General features: G+C 42.5%; 1 protein-coding gene across 2 annotated transcripts in view; it reads left to right on the top strand.

Moving 5' to 3' along the window:
* The window catches only part of TTC39C (tetratricopeptide repeat domain 39C), a 497,992-nt gene that overhangs the window by 283,594 nt on the left and 188,910 nt on the right, over positions 1-25,488 (top strand). The gene's annotated exons all lie outside the window — the stretch shown is intronic.

Here is a 25,488-nt window from a genome sequence, read left to right as displayed (position 1 = left end):
GGAGGCATCTTTTCGGATCTGGGAGAATTGTGACCTTCGTGACTTGCGACAGTGTGCACATTATTGCGGCCCAGTAGCCGGCAACTTCCAGGCACAGCCAGAGGGTATGGAAGAATGTACCCGGTGCACCGCATTGTCGGAGGCATAGTGGTGTATCTGTCCGGTTAATTTTATATAGGAGTGTCCTAGTATAATAGGTGCGGTGTAGGATTTTCAATTGTACCTACTTTAGTTTGGACGATATTGCAACCTCCTTTGGAGACGCAAGTGCGTCCTGCCAATCTGCGTCATCCAATTCACCTACCTCCTGTTCCCATTTGGCTTTGAGCACCGCTGTGGGATCTGGATGGTTATATATAAGTTTGCGGTAAGTTTGTGAGAGGGCCTTTTTGGTGAGGTGGTCTGTGAGGAGTCTATCTTCCAGCGGTGGAGATTATTCAAGCTGCGTACCTTGTGGGATTAGTGTCATGAGCGCGTGCTTGATCTGTGTGTAACAGAATAATTCCGTGTTTGCCAGTGTATATGTGGTCTGTAATTGAGCTAATGAGACCACCTCCCCTTTTTTCCACAGATCACCGACCTCTGAGATTCCAATCAGGTCCCACTGTCTAAATCTTTTCGTGTTTCGAAGTGTGCCTAGTTTCTTTGTGTTTGAATAGTAGGGCTAGAGGTAGCTTGCACCAACCAACAGGTCAACTCATCGACAAATATCTCCAACCTTCAGTACAATCGATGCAAACATACACAAAAGATACTACGGATTTCTTACTCAAATTGCAACAAATTCCGTTTAACCCAACTGAGAAAATGTATCTTTGCACAGCGGACGTCTGTAGCCTCTATACAAGCATACCCCACGATATGGGGATAGAAGCAATGTAAGCAGCCCTGTTGAAGACTGATTTAGAACAAGATTTTCAACTATTTTTGATGGAATTGATGTACTTTACTTTGTACCACAGCTACTTTAGAGTTCAAGATGAATGGTACCAGCAACTAACAGGGATGGCTATGGGCAATTCTGCAGCCCCTGTATATGCAAACATTTTCATGCAATGGTATGAAACACAACATATCCTCACGAACAAAGATTGGACCAAACACCTCAAGATGATAAACCGATATATAGACGATTATTTTATCATCTGGACTGGAACTGAAGAGACATTAAAATTGGAACTCAACAAATTTAATGCCATAGATCAACGGATCCAATTGACCTGGGATATTTCTGACATATCCGTCAACTTTCTTGATGTAAAAATTACAGTCACACCACAAGGGTTTACCACCGACTTGTATGTCAAACCCACTGATAGAAATAACATGCTGCTACACTCCAGTTTCCATGAACCAAACCTGATTCGGAACCTGCCATACTCACAGATGGCGAGAGTAAAAAGAATTTCTTCTGATCAGACCACTCTCAAAGTCAGACTTTCTCAAATGGCCGACAAATTTACACACAGAGGTTACCCAAAACCTTTAGTGGAAAAAACCAAAACTAGAATTGTTGAAATAGACAGATCCAAACTACTCTCACCTACCACAAAGCCTGAACAAACACGGACTGTAGTGGTGTCTAAGTATTCCACAGCAAGTAGAAGGTTTAAACAAAGTATAATGAAACATTGGATGATTCTTAACATGGAACCTGATTTTGCTAATTCATTCAACCAACCACCGATATTCGCCTACACCAGGGCCAAAAACCTAGGCGAAATGTTACAACAGAAACAAACAATAACTTCTGTTTTTCATGGAACAAAACCTTGCTTAAGTTGTGGACATTGCAACAACATCATTAAAGGTAACACAATTCAACACCCCAGATATGGCCATTCCATCAAACTACGAGTGAATGCAACTTGTGACACCAGTAACTTGATATATGGAATCAAATGCCCATGTGGCAAGTTTTACATCGGTAAAACAGAAAGACGCATCAAAGTGCGCTTAACGGAACACAAGTCCAACATAAGACTGAAAAATTCCAAATCAGCGTTATCATCTCACTTCGTTGAAGCACAACACAATGTTTCCCAGATCAAATTTACCATTCTTGAAACAGTCATGAAACAAGAGGGAAGAGACAATAATAAATTTCTACTCAGACGAGAGAACTATTGGATATATAAACTGTCGACCCAGAAACCAATGGGCCTTAATGACAGAATTGAGTTTTCATGTTATTTATGATTTAATTGCTCAGTACACCTACTTGGCTGTTAATGTGCACGCTCCAAGTTATAATCTCATTGACACTGTTTAAACAGCTTGTTTTCATTCCACCCCCAGTTAGCTACTTAACTTAAATCACTGGGTTTATAACCCTATAGACCCCGGTTCGAATCTCCGAGCTTCTTAATTTTAACTTTTCAACATTTTTTATTTTTTATTTTTAGTAGTACTATTCTTGCTCTTATTATTACATTCCTACACCCCTTTTTTTGTAAACCGGTCCACGGGAATACCGGCACAGTATATCTTTGAGCCCACACCTCAACACAGCTCATAACGAACACATAGTCTTTCTACTATGTTGATCCACACGTCACCGATCACATGACACCCCTATTTGAATGTATCTCAACCGGCAAACGTGAATCTTTTGCCGGCGACTTTCAGAGTCAAACATCGGACCCAGGCGCATTGCCGCTTAACATCAGGTTAGTTTTTAGTCTCCCCGCTAACCCATTTAGATTATGGCATTCACATAACCGTCAGACTTTAATGAGAGCTCGTTCACCTTCTTTTTTAGATTTTGATAAACTTTCCATCAGAGGCACGTAAGTGACACGGCGTCTCATTCTAGAGTTCAGTAATGCATGTACATATCATAAGTGTTTATCTTTTACGCATTCACAAATGCTTTTTTTGACATGCTAAATGATTGCTTTTTGTATCTTTCTTTGCACGATGATGTATGCTACTTTATGATTTTTTACACTTACCAAACACAGTGCTAACGTATGCTCATATCATTGTTTTCAGTGTCAATTCCCTGATGAAGGGCATATTAACAATGCCCGAAATGCATTGGACCCGCTTGTAAGACAGTGCTTGGATTTACAATGTTGAAAATGATCGTGAAATGATCAGAACAGTTTTTTGAAAAATAATGAACTTGATCATGAAATAAACATCAAAGCAAATTTGAATGAACATTGAATGAAAGTCTCTTTCTTGTTCCAAGAAAGGACAACCATTTTTGTGTGCCAATTAAGGGATGGGACTAGAGAAAAAAAAAAAAACTCTAGCCCTACTATTCAAATACTTTGTTCGACGTCGGAGGACCCTCGACGTCACCTTATTGAGCACCTATAAGCCTACAAACTAAAGCTTAACCTCTCTCATCATCAACAAGCTGTGCATCTATCTGCCATTTTGATAGTTTCTTTGTGTCCCATAGTGGCAGGCCTGTGTCGGGGCTCCCTCCCATCCCATTGCCTGTTGCGCCTCGAACCATATTTTGATAGTATGCGCTGTCGGACTGGTAAGGGTGTGTGTCCTGACCTTGTTGTAGAGCGCCCCCATAATCCCTGCCACCCCCAGGAGGTGTCTATCCATGTGATATGCCAGATCGTCTTGGGAGATGTGAAGCCATTGATTTATATAACAAAGAGCTGTGAGGCCGAATAGTATAACTTGATATCTGGGAGGGCAATGCTACCGTCATACCAGCTTCTCGTAAGTTTATTGTGGGCCATGCGTGGCGTCCTGCCGTCCAACAATAAATTAGTCACTTCTGCGTTTATCTCTGTAAAATATTTTGGAGCAACGGGGAATGGATTATTCTGTAATGCGTAAAGGAATCTGGGGAGCGCCATCATTTTGAAGAGGGCTGCTCTTCCCAGTAGCGTTAATGGGAGTGAGCGCCAGTGTTTAACATCACGGCAGAATCATATCAGGGGTTTTGTGAGGTTTTCTGCAAAGAATTGTGTTGCGTTGTGTGTTACATATATCCCTAGATATTTAAATCCCTCATCAGCAATTTGAATGTCACATCCCCGTGGAAGGCGCGGCTTGAAGCCATGCAGTATGTAAAGAAGCGACTTTGCCCAATTAATGGTGTATCCTGATACCCGTCTGTATGACGCACAAACACCCAACAGGCAGTTAATTGAGCGCGCCGGAGATGTCAAATATAACAGTATATCGTCCGCATAAAGTGAAATGCGGTCTTCCCATCCCATCGCCCATTTCAGTCCACGTATGACCGGGTCCTGACATACCGAGGCCGCCAGATGCTCCAGAACCAATGCAAAGAGCAGTGGCGACAGGGGGCAGCTCTGTCTCGTCCCTCTGCGTAACGGGAAGTCTGTTAATATATGTCTGTTCACTACCACCTGTGCAAGCGGCTGCGTATATTGTAGCCGGATCCAGGTGCAGAATTTTGGGCTGAATCCTAGTTGTCTAAGGACCGCAAACAAAAAGGGCCATTCAACCAAACTGAATGCCATCCGTGCGTCCAGCGATAAAATAACTGCGTCCTCTTCTATAGTAGATTTACGGGCCATGACCCCATGCCAGCGTCGGAGATTAAGTGCTGTGTTTCGGTTCGGTATAAACCCAGATTGATCTGGATGGATCACAGTGGCTAGGTGTGACTGCAGCCTCATGGCCAGTGCTTTTGCCAATATTTTCGCCTCTGCATTAATCAAGGAAATTGGTATATAGAACATACAGTCGTGCGGTGGCTTACCTGGTTTGTGTATTGCCACTATGGTGGCCAGGCGTTGGTCCCTGGGTAGGATTCCTTGTTTCATTCTGTCTATATACATATTAAGTAAATGTTGTATGATATGTGGCGTCGCTTTCTTGTAGAATTCCAATGGAATTCCATTAGGTCCTAACACTTTTCCTGTGTGCAATGCGCCTATGGCCAGCTCTAGGTCTTACGTAGTCAGGTCTTTTTCTAGTGCCTCGGTCACCTCAGGGGTCAGTGTGGGCATTTTTCTGTGATCTGGGATCTGTGCAACCCATTTACTGGCTTGCTCTTTTTTATCCAGCCATGCTAGGAGTTTACCCGCCTTATCCCCTAGTCCGTAGACAGTGTGTTGCGTCTTAGTGTGTTTGGTTTTTGCCTCCTCCCATGTTTAGGCCCTGTACTCTTGTTGTGCTAAGTGTAACCTGTGTATTGCATCCTCATGCGGATCTATAGTATGGGCCGCTTCTGCCCGGGACACGTCTTGTTCTAAACCTAAAATGTGTTGCTGCTGAGTCTGCCTATAGCCCGTTCTCAGTGAGATAGCTTGCCCCTAAGCACTGTTTTATAAGCATCCATAATGTTGCGTGGGACCGGACCGAGTGCTGGTTTTCCTCAAAGTAGTTCAGGGTTGTTTTTAGGAGGACCTTGCTGATCTTATGGTTGTTAAGAAAACTAGGGTGGATTGGAAACAGCCCGCGCCATCTCAGGGTGGAGGCGATATATGTGATAAGTTCCTGGGAGTGATCCGAGATACCCCTGGGGAGGTGTGTGGCTTCAGTTATCTCCAGTAGCCCAGTTGCTAATGTAAAATTGTAGTCCAATCTGGAAAGGCTGTTATGTACTCCTGAATGGAATGTACATTGCTTCTCAGTTGGAAATCTATTTCTCCATATGTCTATTAGGCCCAGAGCTTCAGTGAACTCTGCTAGTTTGGTGTTTGCGCCACTAGGGTTTTGGGAGGGGAAGTCTGTCTATAGTTGCATCCATTGTAGTATTAAAATCACCCCCTAGTATAAGCTCCCCGTGTGGGAGGGCTAATAAAAATTTCCCCAGTGCTGGGAAAGTTATTTGGTGCAGTGTCGGTGGAATGTATACCGTCACTATGTTATATATTTTACCGTCCCATTGACATGTGATTGCAGCAAATCGTCCCTGATCATCTTTTTAGGATCCTGTAATTATCAACAGGAAGCGTTTATTGATCAAGATACCCACTCCCCGCGAGCCAGTGGTAAAATCAGAGTGCTCCACCATTTTAAATCCCCACCTGTCCAGGGCTTTACAGACAGTTCCCGTCAAATATGAATCCTGGAGAAGCGTAACAGCAGGCCTGTTACGTCTTAAATATTGCAAAACCAGACCTCTTTTTATTTCGTCACCCAGGCCATTACATTCCATGATATTATCTTGAATGGAAGGTATGCAGGGTTGGTGGCTCTCGGCTGGGGCCCTAGATTATCATTCACTCTGTTAAAATGTGTCGTATCTGTCATTTATTGAAAGTGTGCACTGAGTCGTCTCTATATAGCCCAAGATATGTTCGTCGTGTATGCCTTGTACTCTTGTATCCTGCGTCAATTGTAACTCTAAAACTAAACAATTAACTTTCCCATTTAATCGTGCCCTTCTCCCTACACCCGCCCTGCTATCCGCCCCCCCAAACTCTGCAGAGTGCTTTATCTTCATAACTGTGTACTTGCGTAAAGAGGGAAAGAGTTACTCCGTGTTTCTTGTCCGTTCCCCTTGCTTATTCATAGTCCATTGTTACCCATCTGTGTCTCTTTGTGGCTTGGCGCAGTCCCTGAGTGCCGTCAGGGGCATCACGTGTAACCAGTCCTGGGAGTTTGTCGGATCAGAAAGTGCGACTCTACTAGGTCATTCATATGACGTGTCAATGTTTTGCAGTTATCTCCACTACATTGTCATTCCTTTATTGTCGTATAGCGCTGTTTTCAAGTGTTACAGTACAGTTGGCGAAAATCTTGCTGGGCACAATGTCAATCCGAGTTGTCGTCGGCGTTTTGTTGAATGCCCGTCGATGCTTCTGCTTCCATCAATTCTGCCATGGCCGGTTTGGTGAGTTGGTGCTGCCGTTTTGGTCCTTGTCTGCCGAGTCTAGCTGCTGGTCGCCATCCCTCCAGCCAGTCGCGAGCCTCCTCCAGTGTATTGAAGAACCAGCTCTTCCCCTCTGCCTCTACCCGTAATTTTGCTGGAAAGAGCATTGCATACTTTAGTTCTCTGCTGCGTAGTTCTTTTTTCTCATCAAGGAAATTGTGGCGTTGCTTCGATACCGCAGCTGTGTAGTCCGGGTAGAGGGTCACGTTGCAGTTCTCAACCTTAAGTTTGGGGCGATACGGGTTGCCTGGAAAAATTCTTTCACGGGCCCGGAAATTGAATGTTCTTGCCAGGATAGGCCGGGGGGGCTCCTGGTCTGGGTCTGCCCCTCGGCACTCTATGCGCTCTCTCCACTGAAAAGAACCGAGATAGTCCACGCGGCTGCTGTGAGTCTGGACCAGGTCCTCCACAAAGAGATCCAGGGCCGTCCCATTGATGCTTTCCGGAACACCTACCAGGCAAATGTTATTGCGTCGCGAGCGGCCTTCCTGATCATCGAGTTTTTCAGCCATTTGCTTGGCCGCCCGCTCTAGTTGACAGACCTGCCGTTGCAGGGCCGCTGTGGCTGTCGAGAGTGTCGCCGTAGTAGTTTCCACTTCTTTTAGTCTAGTGTTAATTTTTGAGACATCAACATGCAGCAGCGATATGTCAGATGAAATTGAACCAATAGAAGTTTGCATCTGTTGCAGGGCAGTCATCACATCTTGTAGGGTTATTTCTTTTGGCTTGGTTGTCTTCGGGTCTCTACCGTCGACCGTGTGTGTGGAGGGTGTATCTGGTTGTTCCCGGTGGAAGGTGTATTTGTCCAATTTGTTGCTTTGTACGCCGCGCTGTCCTCTGCCACCCATGGTAGCTGGAGCCGTAAGTAAGGCGTCTAGGCGCTGGGGATACAGTCGTCGCTGCTGCCTGCCAATGGGGTTGTACCCTCCCTTGCGGCCTGTCGGTTTTCCTGCCCCCCCAGTTGCCCCCTACAGTGAATCAGCATCAGAGGAGGATTCTTGCCCAGGGGCCCGTTCTGTGTAGCGTTTGCGATTATCCCCTTCCTCGATCAGATCAGGGACCTCTCCGTGGGTGTTCTGGGATCTTCTTTGGTGTCTAATATAGGTGCAGCGTGCATTGACTTTGTCCTGTGTATTTATTGCACTCAGTCTTTGATGCCACGATTAGCGGTATTTAGCCCTTGCCCATCAACTCCCGCCTGTTCTATATTGCCCCCGCAGAGCTGTGTTAAAGTGGGAGTTTGAAGACAGCCACAGCGTGTCCTTAGATGAGTCCGTGCGGGGGATGTGGGGGGGGGGGGGGGGAAGGGGGTACACCACTATCCAGTACAGTGGGTGTCCATGTTAATAATGGCTTACCGGATTTTCTAGCGCTCAGGGAGCCGTCGCTAGCGTAGGCTGCAAGTAACTGTCTGTGTCCCCACTCTCGCTCTAGTCAGGCGGTTTCAGCCATTCACCGTACCTGCTGGGCCCTGCTTATTCACGCTCTAGACTAGTCGTGCCTCCAGCAGCACAGTTCACTTTGCGGTGCCTCTCACCGCCTTCCGCGTTGCTCAGTGTTTGTCTCCTCGTTCTAACTGAGATTGCCTCGGAGGAGGCCGCCATCACCTGAGTCTCGCACGGTCCTTGGCTCACGCAAGGTCCTGGCTCTTCCGCAGCCCGTCCGCCCCTCAGTGTTCCTTGGCGCCGGTTGCACTTACGGAGCTCGGAGTTGCCTTTAGTTATTTCTTGGGCATACCGGAGTCGCCGCTGATGGGTAGGTCTTTCATGGTAGCCGGATTTATAGCAGGATTCTTGGGGAAGGGTGAAACTGGACTGGTATCGGAGCTCTCTCAGGCTGCGGCCATTTTCGTTGGTCACTAGCCCTGCATCATAATTTTTTACAAATATATTCTCTACAGGTAACACATATTTGTTACCAGGTGGTGTTTTTCTCCTTGCCTCTCAAACCTTCCTATAAAAACAGTCTCCCTTTTCAACCTCCATCAACGCCAACCAATTTGAGTGTGTGCTATTGACCCATAACCTGGCAAAATTTGAAAGGCTTTCCAACGTGTGCTGTCAGTCCACTTGTTAAAAATGAAAGTTTTGTACATTCAGGGTTGCTAACTTAAACAGATACATTTGTAATCAAAACTGCTTACTGCCTCATCTCCTCTCATCTCGCAATTTCAGTGACCCCTGTCATTCCTCACGATTACCAACTCTGCTATATACTGCCTGCTCACACATACTAAGCACAGTTTCTTTTCCGTGCCTTTTCAAAGTTTCCGTTTCTTTTCAAAGTTTCCGTTCCTCAAACCCACGCTCTCCTCCTCTTCTTGAGGTATCTTCTGCATACGCATGTCCTTCCTCTTTTTGCGTCTGTCGCCTGCTCTCCCGTCTTTCTCTCTTTCTCACACACGTTCTGCTCTTCTATCTGGAGTTCTTTCATCACTTCCAGCACAAACTACCTATCCCTCGCTCCTCCTTTCTATCTATTCTTTGCAGCTCTCACCTATCTATTCGCCATGCCACATAATTCCACAACACAATTCCAATCCACACCACACAATTCCACTCCACGCAATTCCAATACAACCTATATAATTCCCCTCCACACCACAAACACCCACTACAATCCGAACCAAAACACATAGGTAAAAGGCGCAAATAACTCCGACTCTTCCAAATGCAAGACCTATTGCATTGCAAATGCTTGTTCTTCTTAGTCTCAGTATTCAGTTGAAAGCAGCCAAGGTGGAAAAATAATCTCTACTTTTCATATGCCAAAAACATCCTTCCTTTTCTTTTTGGTTTTATTGGTTTCTTTTTTTATGTTTCTTTGGTAATTTGTACAATTGGCCAGTTCTGAAATTCAGAAAACTATGAGAGGTTGCATTAGATGCTTTTATATATAAATACTTTTTGATTGTGCACATAGGATTAGAGAGTTGGTTTGGTCTATGGGGAAATCGGCTGGTTTCACAATAGACTAGTTCTTCACATCTGAATGACTGTCTCTCTCAGCCCACGTGCCCTTTGGTCAGCCTCTGCAGGATTACTTTGTATTACTTTTTTATAAAGCATATTTTATTGATTTTAGAAGAACAAAAAATACACAAAGCCACATATACAAATCATCTCAAAGGGAAGCATTTCTCAGTTTCGCCGTCACGTGCAACCATTCAGGTTCTATATAAGATATATCGAAATTATCCCACCATGGTCCACACATATGTGTTTGTGCGGGTACCCTCTCGCTGCAAAATGAAATTTAGATCGAGCATTCGAGGCCTCTTGTATATACTTTAGTATATACTTATTTTATACTTGAATGTGTATGTACTTTGTGGGCTCTGGAGATCAGCCTTAGGACTGGTCTGCTTCCGCTTAGGAACTTTTTTCTGCTCAACTGTCTCTATTTAACTATCTTGATAGAAAACGACCAGCAGAAGTCAGTAAAATACCAGAATTGCTTTCTGCTGAGGGAGTTTATTTATTTTATTTTTTTCTGGCAACAGCCTCTATTTAACTTTCTTGATAGAAAACGACCAGCAGAAGTCAGTAACATACCAGAATCACTTGTCTTCCACGAGCACCCGTAGACAATAATATTTTTTTCATATCTTATATTCAGTGATATGAACCCCGAAGGCCGTGTTTTTATATTGAAAACAGAGGTTTGGACTATAACATGTCCCACTGAAAGGCACTATTTCTCTCCATGTGTTCCCATACCAGTTTGGTGCTTACTTTCCCTCCATGTTAAAGAACAGTAGATGTTTTAGCACCCAGGCTAATGTGCTGCATAGCTAAATACATATAAGGTCCCAAAGGCAAGACCGATTGCATTGCAAGCTTGTGAAAGTGGAATGCGCTGTTATTTTTTAGGAGAAATGGCACCAGCTCGTGTTTTTCCCCCCCTTTATTGCTAAAAATACTTACAGCCTGCTAGTGCAATATACTGGAATATTGTCTTTATTAAACTCAGAATAATTACATTTTAATTACTTATTTGGTTTTATTATATCGGTCTATTTAGTATTTCATAAGTCTGTACAACCCAGTGGAGGATTGTGGTTTGAACTTATGTTGCTGTCCTGGTTCCTCTTTCATGCGAGGGTTTATACAAAATGTGAAGATCATTAAAAAAACGCTGTAACGACATGGAGAGAAAGCGAGCCCTGTAATTGGGTGATAATGATTGTATGGTTTGATTCACAGCGTGCCGACGTAAGCCTAGTTTCGCGAGTTGCAGGTCTAGCTTCACTCTTCAGACCGTGTGCGTCATTCCGCTGGGACTGTGACTAATGGGGTTGTGAATGGCGCTCAGCGGAGAGAGGGAACACGGTGTCAGCCGCCGCTTACCAATTATTGAATATCTGTCAAAAGAGGAACAGCTTGTCCAAGATAACGCCGCTGTTCCAAATATGTGTTTTAGTTCTAGGAGAAATATCTAACAAATCGTTTTTGGTCCGCCTGGCAGCAGACCACTGCCCTAAGAAATATTGTCTGGGCACTGCGCTGTGTGACAATTGAATAATGAAAAATAAATGTTAAGAGTTTCATATCATATTTTTCTCAGGCTCGATGCTGCAACCGGCATTTACGAATGGCGGGATTACAGAATACCAGGGTTGAGTAATCTGGATTCCACCTGTTCTTTCGTCCACCACCATGCACTCATTGCCCCTTTATTTCACTCTTGCACAATCTTTTTCATCCCTTCTTTCTCAGAGTTTTTTGCTCTTTTCCTCCTTCTGTGATTTTCTCTTTCAAGTCTGTTGAGAAAAAAGAAGTGGCAGTACTCAAAATTAATTTCCGGTGGGTACCACCAGCAAACATCAGCTCAAATTAAGCTCTGTTAGTAGTTCAAACCCCCACTTGCACCTGTCCCTAGATAAACCAGGCCCCACTGGGTGATGAGGATCAGCAGCATGCTATTTGTCTTGGTCATATGTATATTTTTGAGGTCAGCAAGATTTGTTTTTAGTTTATGCTTCCTTTGCTAGACAACACACAGCTGAATGTGCTATTTGTCTTACGTGAATGTGAGAAAACCGCATGAGTCTCTAGGATCCTCCGAGAATTATTTCTCCTTTTTTCCTCAGCCACAGTTTTTGGATTGGGGCAAATTATATTGCAATATCTAAGCTGTGTATAGCTTTACAGTGCATGTGTGCATCACGCTAGTACATCTTCTCATCAGCCAACATGGGTAACTATGTACCACGTAGTGCAGAATGTCACTCACTCATTAAGGACAAAGAGGGAAGCGATAGAAGGAGGACAGTGATCCTAGTTCTAGAACCCACTGCTAAGAGGGAAGACCGAAGGGTCACTTTGTCAGAGATCTTTTGAGTACTCCCGTCTGGTGCATGAGGGTGTGTGGGGTGAGTTCCTATGTGCAAGGTAGAAAAGTGCGTGCAAAGAATAAAACTGACTAAAGGTAACCAGAGGAAATGTACTTTAATGTGATGGTACCTTTGTCAGAATAAAAGAACCCGTAGGTTCAGGTGTTACCTCTCAGGGTGCAATGTGCCTAGGTAACTAAAATGTCAGGTCGACATGTTTCGAGCCTATGTGGTCACAGGGATCCGTGGCGCTTCTTTCGGACCAAATGAATAGTGTATAATGTGTTGTGCACGTGGGTAAGTGACGTAAGGGTAGAGACCCTTTGAAACGATCAGGGCAGGCCAAAAACTGCGAACCCTTTAGTTTAGGCTACTACTAAATAATTGAAACCGCTCCCGATCGTGACCTAATATGGGGGGGAAGTGTTCCCAGGGCTAATGGCGCTAGGTGCCCGCACCTTACCAGGAATTTTACTTGGGTGCAGGCTCATTAGCACCTACCCCGTCCTCATGCCTGCCCGATATGGAAACTACAGGGTTCACAGTTTTTGGCCTGCCCTGATTGTTTCAAAGGGTCTCTACCCTTACATCACTTACCCATGTGCACAACACACTATACACTATTCATTTGGTTCTGAAGAAGTGCCAAGGATCCCTGTGACCACATAGGCGCGAAACATGTCGACCTCCTTCTATTTGCCTGGTCAGTAGTGTAATTAACCTTTCTGTAATGCTACATTTGAAAAACGGCAGAAATCCATTTCTACAATTCATCATGGCATAACATATTTGGCATTAAAGCATTTCAAATGGTGTAATTAGGCAAGAAACAAATGCACGCAAAGCACTTTTTTCAGCAGTCATTTGATTCCCTAATATAGTCACATACGAGTATGCATAAACAGTGAAGGGTTACCTCTGACTTCCTGGTGGAGCGTGGTGTCCGCCAAGGCTGTTCAATGGCTCCCACGCTTTTTACATTATATATTAATGGAGTTGTTGCCTGCATGTTATCAGTAAATACAGATGCTCCCACTTTAGCTGGCGTTAAGACACCGATTTTAATGTTCGCGGATGATACGCTGATTTTATCGAAGACCCCGAGTGGCCTACAGCGTGCCCTGTTAATCTTTGAGTGATTTTGTTTGGATCATGGCTTGGAAGTTAACGTGGCTAAGACCAAGCTGATGGTCTTTAATCCGCACCATAGTTTTAAAGGTAAACTTTTTATGTATGGTCAATCGTTGGAGGTGGTCAAGGCCTTTACGTATTTAGGGATTCATGTGGCGAAAGATAATAAATGGACCCAACATATAGACATAGTGGCACTCAGGCACAGACAACTTGCAGGAGCCTTAAACATGGAGCATAAAAAATCTTTAACAAAGCCAATAAAATCTGCACTCCAAGTTTATGAAGCCAAGGCTCTTAGCTCTGCGCTCTATGGCGCCGAGCTATGGGGGTTCGAGAAATTGGGGCCACTAACAATTTCTGAAAACCAGTTTTTTCGTAGTATTACTGGTCTTCCTGTGAGTACCCCTTTGTTGCCACACAGGTATGACCTTGGCAGGGAAGCTATTTCGGATCTAGCAAGGCTCTGCCCAATTTTATATTGGCGTAGGCTCTGGACTACACCGGAGCTCCTGCATTATGCGGAAGGATTCCTGGATATTGTTAAATCCGATGTCTTCCATAAAATTAGCTGGTTAAATGAGCTCAGAAATACCTTAGTTGGCCTGGGTATGCAAATGCTGTGGGAAAATCCAGAGACAGCTCCTTTCCCATCAAAAAAGTTTTAAAGAAGATTTATTGGGAGAGGGTGGCATACCGAATCTGGAGTGGCACTGGCTCATCAACCTTGGCTGGAGGATTTCTAGAGGCAAAACTTATCCCCAGTTTCGAGCCTTAATGGGACGCCATCACCACACCAGGGGATAGGAAGCTCTACTTCCAGCTTAGAGCAGGATCCCTACCCCTTAAGTCTTTGACCGGCAGGTGGGGTAGTGCAACTACCAGCATCTGCCCTGCATGTGGGGATCACAAGGAAACCATCGGTCACTTTTTATTTGTTTGTCCCGCCTATGTAATTCCAAGACAAGTCTGGTTAATTCGACTGTGCAAATCCCTGGGTACTAGTAGTAGTGCTGAAGCTCTAAGACTCATACGCACTAGCACTTTATTGTCTATCTAAATAACAACTGCACAATATTTAGGATGGGCATGGGTGCTAAGACAGAAATTTTAGGCATTTTGACCGCTGATTGTGTGTTTGTGGGTAAGGAACATATATTCAGTTTAATTATGTAAAAAAATGTTTTTCTGATTAGAACTATAAGTCATTTTGTACATAGCAATCGAGATGAACTTTTTAAATGATTGTCTAAGGATTGTGTTTTTATCTATTTGTATGTAATTGTTAATTTTTTTTTTTTTTTATTGATTGAGTATTTCTGAAATATATGGAATTTCTATGCTTTTATGAGTGCATCTCGAATAAAGCTAAAATTGACTTGACTTGCATAAACAGTTTACTTATATACTCCGAAATGGAAAGGAGGCCACTCAGAAAGAAAATGTGCGAGTACTGGCTGCTGATGTATGGTGACTTCATAGACTCCCCTGTCCGGTCAATGAACGCCAGTCTGTCTCTGCAAGGGCTGGTATTGTTGAAGAGTTCTCATTTAAAATAGTTGGGCCTAGAATAAACCCGCTAACCTAAGCCCTGTGGCAAAAACGCGTTTCCATACAGAGGGAACATGGACTAGCTGATCAAGCATGTTTATTCTATTGAAACAGGGTCGAGGCTGATTTGCATATGGTTGCTCCTTGTCGGGAGTGGCCTAGTGTGCAAAAAACATGATTGACTGAAACGCGGCAGTTGCGTTGTCTGTGACTTCTGCAAGTATTTCCCCCATCATATTTTGTTGTGTAAAGGCCCAGAACAAAGACAGCAATTTGTTGTTTGAGGGGAAGAACCTTTCCTATTGAACAGATAAGGTTCTGCAGAACCACAAAACTGATTATATTTATAGCTTATCCAAGCAATGCAGTTCTATCTCCCGCTCAGCTTCTAAGCAGGCAATGCTTTTCAGCTTTTGAAGGCAAAGGTCACTTTTAACCCCAAGTGTCTGGCCAGCAGCTTGGCTTCCCGTCTTGACATCACAAGAAAGAGAAGCTTCCCAGGGTAGATCATGGCATCCTCACTGTCCCGCCAGGCTAAGGTGAGTCAAGTCATTTCCTTGGAGACCTCATGACCGTGTGGTAAAGACTTTCCTTCAGGTACCATCATGCAACTACCCAGATTCCAATTGAATCTTGGATTATGTATGATTCGGAAATGGCTATGCTCTACAACTCCCACTGCCCTCAAGACCAAATGTGTGTCCGCCACTGTCACAGCAATATTTGGAGAACAAGTTTCCATTCCTCTTAGGGAAAGTAAACACAGTACTGAGACATCCCTGGTGGCTGTCGCGGCTAGCACTAGATAGAGGTCAATTCACTCTGCTGGAGTTGTTAGATCTCTCTGCCGCATTTGACACTGTCGACCACCAGATTTTGCTCAGGAGACCAGGAGGAATCTGTGATTAGTGGAGAGGCCTTGCGGTGGCTGACAAGTTTCCTCTCTAATCATTCCCAGACAGTCAACCTGGGACCTTTTCGATCTAAGATCAAGAAATTGACCAAGGGAGTGCCCCAGGGCTCTTGTTTAAGTCCTACTGTATTTATTATCTATGTCACTCCCTTGGCCGACCTTCTGAGGACGAATGGGTTCACGCCTATATAATTTGCAGATGACATTCCAGCTTACCTTCTCTTTTAATAAATCCTCCCTTACTGCTCCGACCACCTTTTCTTCCGGCTTGTTAGCAATATCCCAATGGATGCGTAACAACTTCCTACAACTAAATGCCGGGAAGACTGAGATTATGTTCTTTGGAGAGGCTTCATTGCTGTGGACACTTGAATTGTGGCCAAGGGAGCTGGGTGTCCCTCCGTCCCGAAGACATCAGTAAAAAACATAGGGGTTCGCATTGAGCAGACCTTGAACATGAAGGAGCATGTGACCCATATGGTCAACCACTGCTTTCATGTGCTTAGTCTGCTGTGGCGAGTTTTTCCTTTTCTCCCAGACTCCACACGGAAAACTCTCATCCAGACATTAGTTTTGAGTCGACTTGACTATTGTAATGCTCTGCTGGTCTCAGCTAACAAGTCCTCGCTGGACCACTTACAGGTAGTCCAGAATACAGCGGCTCGGCTGCTATTAAATGCCCCTTATAGATGAACCTCTCTTCCGCTCCTTCAACAGCTTCACTGGCTTCTGGTGCGCAAACAAATACAATTCAAGGTTTGCTGCATCATTCATAAGGCGGTGTTTGGTAATGGTCCAGTCTACCTTGCGGAGAAATTTAACCAATACGTTCCCTTTAGGGATCTCTGCTCTGGTTCCAAATCCATTCTCAAAGTTCACCGGATTAATAAATCAAGGACAGGCTGGAAAGCTTTCTCGTATCTTGCTCCCCAGTACTGGAATCAGCTCTCTATTACACTGAGGCAATGCCCGGACCATCTCCAGTTTAGAAAGTCCCTGAAAACCATCCTGATCTAGATTCTTTTCCTGTTGCCAGTACCCTCATGTATGTCCACAACCGCAGAGATATCCCTTCGGTGGTGATTCAGGTGCTATACAAACTCAATAAATAAATAAAGTAAGGCCTGACATATTCTTCAGTGGACATTGCTGGCGTTTGCACTACTTGTAGGCAAAAACAAGCATTTGTAATGCAATAGGTCTCCCATTTGTAAGAGTTTATTTACGCTATTGGCATTGTAAATGACAATGCCTTTTATTTATCTGTTTTGATGATTAACACATAAATAAAAGGTATTGTCATTTACAATGCCAACAGCTCAAACTCTTGTAAATGCAAGACCTATTTCATTTCAAAGAAGCGGCTGCCATTGTCGTTGGCTGTTTGAAAAGTGAAAGCATGCATGGCGCGCTGAATATTGCAGGAAAGCATGTCGTGCCTGCACTAGGAGAAACTCGTTAAAGAAAAAAGTGCTTACAGACTAAATAAGACATACCGTGTAACAACAGAAATAAAAGGGCCAGTCCTCATGGGAGGTTACAAATAAAGACAAGGCGGCACTAAGGAGGGACTAACAAGCTTATTGACGAATCAGGAGCCAGCATTTACAAAGGACAGTGACACAAGCCAATGTAAAATATGGGCGGAGAGTGGGCGGAGCTTCAAGGCCATACTCTAATACAGCATGCCTCACAGAGCAGCGCATGCGCTGCCCAGGATCGACCTCAAAATAGTTTGATCCATCTTATACTGGTTTTATTTAAATGAAACTAGTTTCTTTCTTCCAAAAAATTAAGATGCTGATTTTAGCTCAGGTATTAGTATCGCCCTTCAGAAAAAAATAATTATACTGTGTAGAACTGCAGTAAGCATGCCCGCATTATTCAGGATTGCAGTAAGTCTCTGCAAGACATCCTTTTTGAGGGATTAGATGATATGCCCTCTGTTACCCTTGGTCACCTCCCTGCCTGGATCTGTAATCATCAGGCAAAATATTGGTAGATGAATAGGGCACATTCATGAAACCATCGAGTAATATAAGCAGTATTAGCATCTCCTTAATAGCCAATATCTTAGTCATAGAGCCGGAAAGTAGAATTCACCAATATCTTCCAGTCCAATTGCTTTAATGAGTCTTAGGACAATGTCAATTACATCTTTGTCTAGGAACACTAAGTGTAAGGCGTTGTGCCAGTGTTGGCAGTATTCCTACCCCATGCTTCACTTTCTCCAATCGAGTAGTAAGCCAATTTCCAGGAATAATTCTGGGTGAAACTGTTTTTAGAGAGGAAGAAAAGAATCTGGTCCAAGAGCTGGACATTTGTACAATCACTAGTGAAAAGTATACCAAAAAGGAGGAGGGGATCCTATTTTTATAGACTGGGCATCCCTGAGGCTCTCTGCCCCAGTGGATGACTCAGGTACCTGTCAAATGTTTGCAATCCCTTCGGTATATGATGAGCTATTTATGCCAAAATCTCCTAGATCTAATTACAAAACCCCACTTTTTGTGATGACCATGGCCCCACGAGCCTCTTGTCACAACTCTGAGGGTGCCTGCTTTGGCACACACTTTCTAATCCAGATTTACAATCAGGAACTTCACCTTCTGTGCCTTGACTTTCCCGTGATGTTTCTGTGGCGCCTCAAGCCATCCTGCATCCTCTGCAGCAGACATATTGGAACTGTCTCCTGTATGTAAGCTAATTCTTCCTAAACTATTTGCCCCAGAGGATGAAGATTGATCAGAAAGAGGAGGGGAAGCATTAGACACACACTATTGCACCCAATATGAAATATATACCCTTCAATCTTACTGGCTTGATTCAGGCTTCAGGAAGAGCAGATTACAGTCCAAGGAACCTAAGATGAAGAAATCTGAAATAAGGATGAAAACAGCTGAACATCAAATATTTCACACACAAGTATAGCATAGGCTAACTGCAGAGAGGAACCGAGGGGAACCTAAGCAGTGTTGGGACGCATAATTTTCCTGCAAAGTCATTTTGGTTTAAAGAAACTTGACACACATTGCAGAGAAAACAAAAGACACAAAGATGATAGACGGAATGCAGACCAAATCAAACAGTCATCTCCAGTCAAGAGATCTGGGATTTTAAATCCATTGTTCTTTTACTCACCATGCCACCCCAGTTTAGACCCAGCCATATGCAAATCAGTATTGACCCTGTGCCTCAGCCCGAACTGCCAAGCCAGGTCCTCCTTGGACCAGAAATAAGCATCCTGGGACCGGGTTTGGGGCATTACTCCTTATCTGCCAGGCTAGCTTGAAAACAGTGGCACTAGAGGACCTGGTCTGGCAGTTTGGGCTGGACTCTTCCCATGAGGAACAGGGTCAAGACTGATTTGCATATGGCTAGGTCTAAACTGGAATGGCATAGAAGAAAACAAATAATGGTTTTAGGCCCAAATCTTTGTACTGGGGTGAATGTATGATATTGGTCAGCATTCTGTCCATCAATTTTTCTTTTTACGCATTGCAGAGTCATCAGATATATGAGTAAAGACAAATATCTGGAGAAATTTGGCACATATCCATGCCCCTGAATTGTACAATAGGGTTGATCTAGCAAAGTCCAACATTATTCCCCAACTCATGATAGTTATTATGTCTCTCACCTATCCAGATTTAAACATTACATATCATGCAAAAATGTACAGGAATAGAAAACACCAACGGAGCAGAAATGTGTCTTGTTGATGATAGGCTTTGCAATTGTGAAAGTCAGGGGGGGTATCCCTCTGTGTCGGAGGGGGGACATCACTCATAAATCTGAAGTCCTTAATATCACTAGGTGTTATTCCTCCCATTCTATCTTGTTGTCGTATGTAAGTGATAAATGGACACCAGGTTGAATCAAATTTGGCCTCCTTGTCCCTGACGATGACTGTGAGCTTTTCCATGGCATAGAGATTCCATACCTTTCCTCACCACATATTTAGCAAGGGTGCCTGAGGTTGCTTCCACATCTGCCATGCTGCTAGGAGTTGGTGAGAATAAAAACACCCATACAGAGTTAACGTGGGTAAGAGCCTATCTGCTCCTGCATTGCCAGGAGAACCAACGTGGGTCATGAGTTGGACCTCATCCCAAAATGTTTGCACGTAATGAGTGTAGACCTTATTTACAGTTATGAGCTCCTTGGTCGGGTACAACATCGGCCCTAAAAGATTACAAAAACATATACAGTTAATCACAGTGTGTATCAAATAGATGTTTCTCAACGTGATCCATTTACTTAATAAACCTACATCAACCGTAGATTATCTCCTTTAAAACAGCAGATTAAAGCTTGTGGACAAGTTTGAATATGTTTTAACAATTCCTGTTAATGACATTTTGTTTTTTAACAGAGTAGGTTTTTCTCTTTGGGCAGGTGAGAGCTCAGTCACTGCTGGCATCAGAAGATTGACCTCCTTTCCCGATTGCCTGTAGTTCAATTCTCATGCAGGCATCATTGACACTATTTGAATTGTATTGTTTTTTTCGCCATACATAATTAGGCATGAATATGTTTTAATGAACCCCACCACATTTATCTTCCGGCTCCGAGATCTAGTGCTTTTCATAAACGTTGCTGTATGAGTTATTACTGACATGCCCATTACAAACTGCATTTCATGATGGTAAACTAGTGATTTGTAGGACTGTATTTTTGGTTAGGGTGACATCACTTGCCACTGATTTTTAGGTTCTTTATGCCCAGAAGATGTAACTGTATTTTATGAAGACACAGTGATCTTTTGTACTAATTTCATTTTATATTGGAGCTTCATATGAATCAGGAAAGTTTCCTCCATTTCTTTTTCACTAATCTTTCATCTAATGCATAAAGAATGCCATCATTTTAAGACTTTGAAGTGTTTCCAGAATGCAGGTGTACAGTCCGCACTTTGGGCCGGATTACGATTTTAGCGGATAGGGTTACTCCGTCACAAACGTTACGATTATCCCGTTCGCCAAATTACAATTCCATTATATCCTATGGAGCTTGTTTTTTTTAATTTTTTTTATTTGGCAAACAAGTCAAAAAAAATAAATAAATAAATAAATTTTTGAAGAAAGAAAGTATATACAATACATATTCTTAAACATACAAGTTTTGAGTGATAACCAGGATAAGTCATGTATACATGTATACAGCATGTACAGCAAGCACTAGACAAGGCCCATTATACGTTAAAAAAAAAAAAAAAACCCAGAGAAAACATTATGTACAAATTGTGTCTTTTCAGAATTATACAAAGTTAATCCATATTTTTTCAGTTTTCGCTACAGACTTTCGACCTCTGCCATTGGCAAGGGCCTTTTCCATAGTATAGATTTCGTGTAGTAAATTTAACCACTCCGTCCTGCAGGGTGGGTTTGGTGAAATCCATGCTCGAGCTACCACCATTCTAGCACAAGACAGAGCTATATTAAGCCAGCTAATATTATTGTTCCCCATCGTGTGTAAAGAAAGTAAAACCACAGGTGCAGAGAGTGATGTATGAATCAATTGTTTTTGACTTAAAGTATTTTCTATTTCTTTCAAGTAGTTTGCAAGCTTAGGACAAGAATAAAGCATGTGAATAAGATCTGCTGCCACCAGATCGCATTTAGGGCATTTAGTACGGTCATTATTTAGATTATTCTTTGACCATTTGGATATTTTTAGTGGAGTATGATATAATTGACTGACCGTCCTGTATAGTTGTAATTTTAGGCTTGAGGAGTGTACTAATTTGTTAATGCTGACGAAAGCGTTTGAAATATTCTGTGGTGTCACATTAATTCCTAGTTTTAGCGTCCACTTATGTGACAATCGTATGCAGTCATCCGCATTATGCTGACTAAGAAGTTTATATCCCATGCTAATTAGCGACTTCTTTTTAGTACTATATAAACAACCCCAAATGACCGAGCTGGCAGTCTTTTTCAGCTTCATAGTCCGTAGTAAGTAATCTTTAATTTGCATATATTTGTATGTCATTGCACCAGGTAAATTATAAAGCAGTTGCAAAGTTGAAAACTGGAGGAAACCATCTGAGCCGTATAAATCGCCTAATGTCTTGATTCCGTAAGTGGCCCATTCCCTCCCCAACTTATCATTAAAGATAACAGGTAACCCAGGATTACCCCAGAGTGGTAGATCTGTGTGAAAAAAGGAAGTATCGCAGTGTTTCAAAATCAAATTAAATATCCCTACTGCATCTCTTGCTGTCTTAAATTTCACTCATTTAAAAAAATTTGGATCATGTACTCTTGCTAAGAACTGATTTGAGTTTGTACCTAACATAAACTGATAGAAAAAGAAAGTTTGTTTTTTGTCTAGTAAGCTCTTAAGCCGACCTAAAAATGATGCAAAAAAATAAGACTTAAAGTCCGGAAAGTCCAATCCCCCCTTTTCCAATGATAATTTTAGTATAGCCATTGACCTTCTAGGTTTTTTGTAGCCCCAAATAAAACTACTACAGATTCCATCTAATTTCTTAAAAAATATATTATTAAGTCGGAGGGGGATAGAACGAAAAAGGTATAAAAATGTGAGCAAAATATTCATTTTAATCAAATTGATTCGGCTCAAGATATTAAGTGGGATTTTATGCCATTTTTTAAGCACCGTAGTAACTTCTTTTAGTAAGGGTTCGTAGTTTAATTTGTTAATTTCATTAATTTTAGAGGAGATTTTCACACCCAAATACACGGCAGAGTCACAAATTCCTGTAATTGTATGATCCGCTTGGTAATTCAAAATAATTTGTGTTTTGTTAAGGTTTAATTTATAGCCTGAAATATCGCCAAAGCTCTTTGCTTCCTCTGTTATTCCGATTAAAGCATCCGTTACGTTTGTGGTATAAATAGCTAGGTCATCTGCATATGCAGTTATCTGAAGAGTTTTATGTTCATGTTTAACCGGAGTTATCTTATCTTGTTTATGCAAAGCATTAATAAAGGGTTCCATTGAGAGAGCGAACAGCAGGGGTGAAAGTGGGCACCCCTGCCTAGTCCCCCTAGAGATTGCGAAGGTTGGTGACAATAACCCTGCATAGCTGATTTTAGCATTGGGATCCCTATAAATAGCCTGGACACTTCTCAGAAACCGGTCTTTAAATCCAAACTGAATTAGCACTTTCCAAAGATAGTCCCACCCCACTCGGTCAAATGCTTTTTCTGCGTCCAAAAGAATCATACCGAGTGGGGTGAGATTAGTTGCAGCTACGTCAAATGCCGTGATCGCCATGTTGATATGAGTGGTGGTGTCCCTTCCAACTACAAAGCCATGTTGTTGTTCATTGACTAAGTATGGCATATAGGGAGCCAGTCGCATTGATAGTAGCTTGGAATATGCTTTAGCATCGGTGTTTATTAAAGAGATTGGTCGATAAGACCCACATTCGGTCGGTGGTTTCTTTTTTTTCAGGAAGAACATGATTTTAGCTGTTTTCCAAGATTCCGGAGCCTTTCCCGTTGTACCAATAGAGTTCACAACTGAGCAGAAAAGGGGTAGTATTTCTTCCGCACATATTTTATACAATTCTACTGGAAGTGTATCCTCCCCTGCGGCTTTGTTAGATGGGAGGGAAAACACGGCTGAGCGTAGTTCTTCTATTGTATAGCTCTCCTCCATATTGTCAAGGATATCCTGATCTAAATAATCTTTTACCGGGAGTTTGTCATCTAGATAAGATTGAATCTGATTACCTATAATCTCAAGTTCCGGGGTATATAATTTTTCGTAGTATGAAGCAAATTGTTCCATTATTTGTATAGGCTGCGAATACAGGATATCATTAGGACCTTTTATAGATTTAATTAGTGTTGATGCTCGGTTTTCAGCCACCTTGTATGCCAAGAGCTTTCCTACTCGATCTCCGCATTCGTATTGAGTTAGTTTATATTTAAGAATCTTACAACTTTTTTTTTCCCTAAGAAAGCTCTTGGTGTTTGATCTTAACGTAAGAAGTTTATTTTCCAAAAGCATGATATCTAATCTGCTCATCAGCCCAGCACTAAGGCTATCTGCTAAATGTTTCTCCATAAGTAAGATATTGTCCGTCAGTATCTTTATCTCCTTCTTTCTTATTACATTTTGTTTAAGAATATATTGTTGTGTTACTCCTCTAATAGAAGCCTTGCAAGCATCCCACACAGAAAGAATAGTAGCCGTATCCAAATTATATGTAATAAACTCCTTTATATGTTTTTTGAGATGCATTACAAATATCTGGTCTGATAATAGATATCTTGGAAAAGTAAAAGGACGTCTCTCTTTTGCCCTAGAAGCTACTCCAAATGTAAATATAATCGGATTATGATCAGAGGAGATTTTTGGCATAATCTGCATATGTCCTGAGCTCATTAGTTCCGCCGAAGCCCACGCCAAATCTATCCTAGAACAAAGTTTATGGGGGAACGAATAATATGTGTATCCTGGTATGCCTGGATGTAGACAGCGCCATATGTCTTTTACATTGTGTATTTTAGCTAGTTCTAATATTGCTGCTCTTGTTTTACACATACGTGAAGTTAACCCTGTCTTCGTTGCATCCTGTTGATAGTTTAAAACACAATTAAAGTCTCCCATCAAGAGAAGCTTGCCCTCCCATGATAGTAATTCAATGTTCAACCAATCAAATAAGCGAGGCTCATCTTTGTTTGACCCGTATATAGCACAAAAAACATACATATTGTCTTCTATCCGAATTTGCATAATTGCCCATCGCCCCCCCTTGTCTGCCGCAGTCCTAGTGACTTCCCCCCGCAATTGTCTTTTCTTTAATATAGCAACCCCTCTGATTGGTGCATTTAATGTTGTGCAAACCACTAATTCATATCCCAATTGATTCAAACGTTTTTTATCTTTAAAGCAGATATGTGTTTCCGTTAGCATAACCAACTGTGCATCATACATTTTTAGTTCTTGATATACTAAATTTCTTTTAGTCCTATTATTCAGGCCTGATACATTCCATGCAAGACAACTACAGTACGTCATTTTATATAAAAATTGAAGATCACTGCCCCTTTCTTATCACTCTTATTAGTTTTATTTCTTACTAGCATCGTTTTATATTCCTTTTGACCTGTCATGCCATTTTTACTTTTACCCCTCCCGACCCACCTGTCCCTCCTACCCTCCCTCCCCAGGTCCAAGCTACTCCCCCCCGTACCATAGGAAAACACCCCCCCTTTATACCTGCTGCCGTTGGTTGGGCAGCCTCTTGAGGGTGCAGCCATCCGCATCATCCTCTCCTACTTCAATAAGTATATCAATCCCAATTCCCCTCTCTCAAATAATCAATTTGTCATTTTAGTCAAAACCCTTTGAGACCGTGATCACATAGAATCTGCAATCGGAATTATTGTATTTAATACATTAATGATTCTTTTCGAACTCATTTCCTGCCTCCATAGCCTGGTTAAACATTAGTAATTTTTTCTAACAAATTTTCTGCCTCCTTAACCTGGTTAAGAAAGTATGTATGACCGGCTTGAATGACTTTTAAACACACAGGTTCTTGCAGGAAAACCTGAGCCCCTGTGGCTTTAAAAGAGTCTATTAATTGTCGTAAATTCCATCGTCTCTCCATAGTAGACTTACAAAGGTCTGACCTGACAAAAAAAGTCACATCTTCTGTGACAATGGGGGAGTTGGGTTTTGCTTTTAAAGAGACAGCCTGTCTCAATAATATCCTATGGAGCTTGTAATACGATGGACAGGATATTC

The sequence above is a fragment of the Lissotriton helveticus genome, chromosome 4_1 (genome assembly GCF_964261635.1).
Source record: "Lissotriton helveticus chromosome 4_1, aLisHel1.1, whole genome shotgun sequence".
NCBI lineage: Eukaryota > Metazoa > Chordata > Amphibia > Caudata > Salamandridae > Lissotriton > Lissotriton helveticus.
This window is presented reverse-complemented; position numbering and strand designations above follow the sequence as displayed.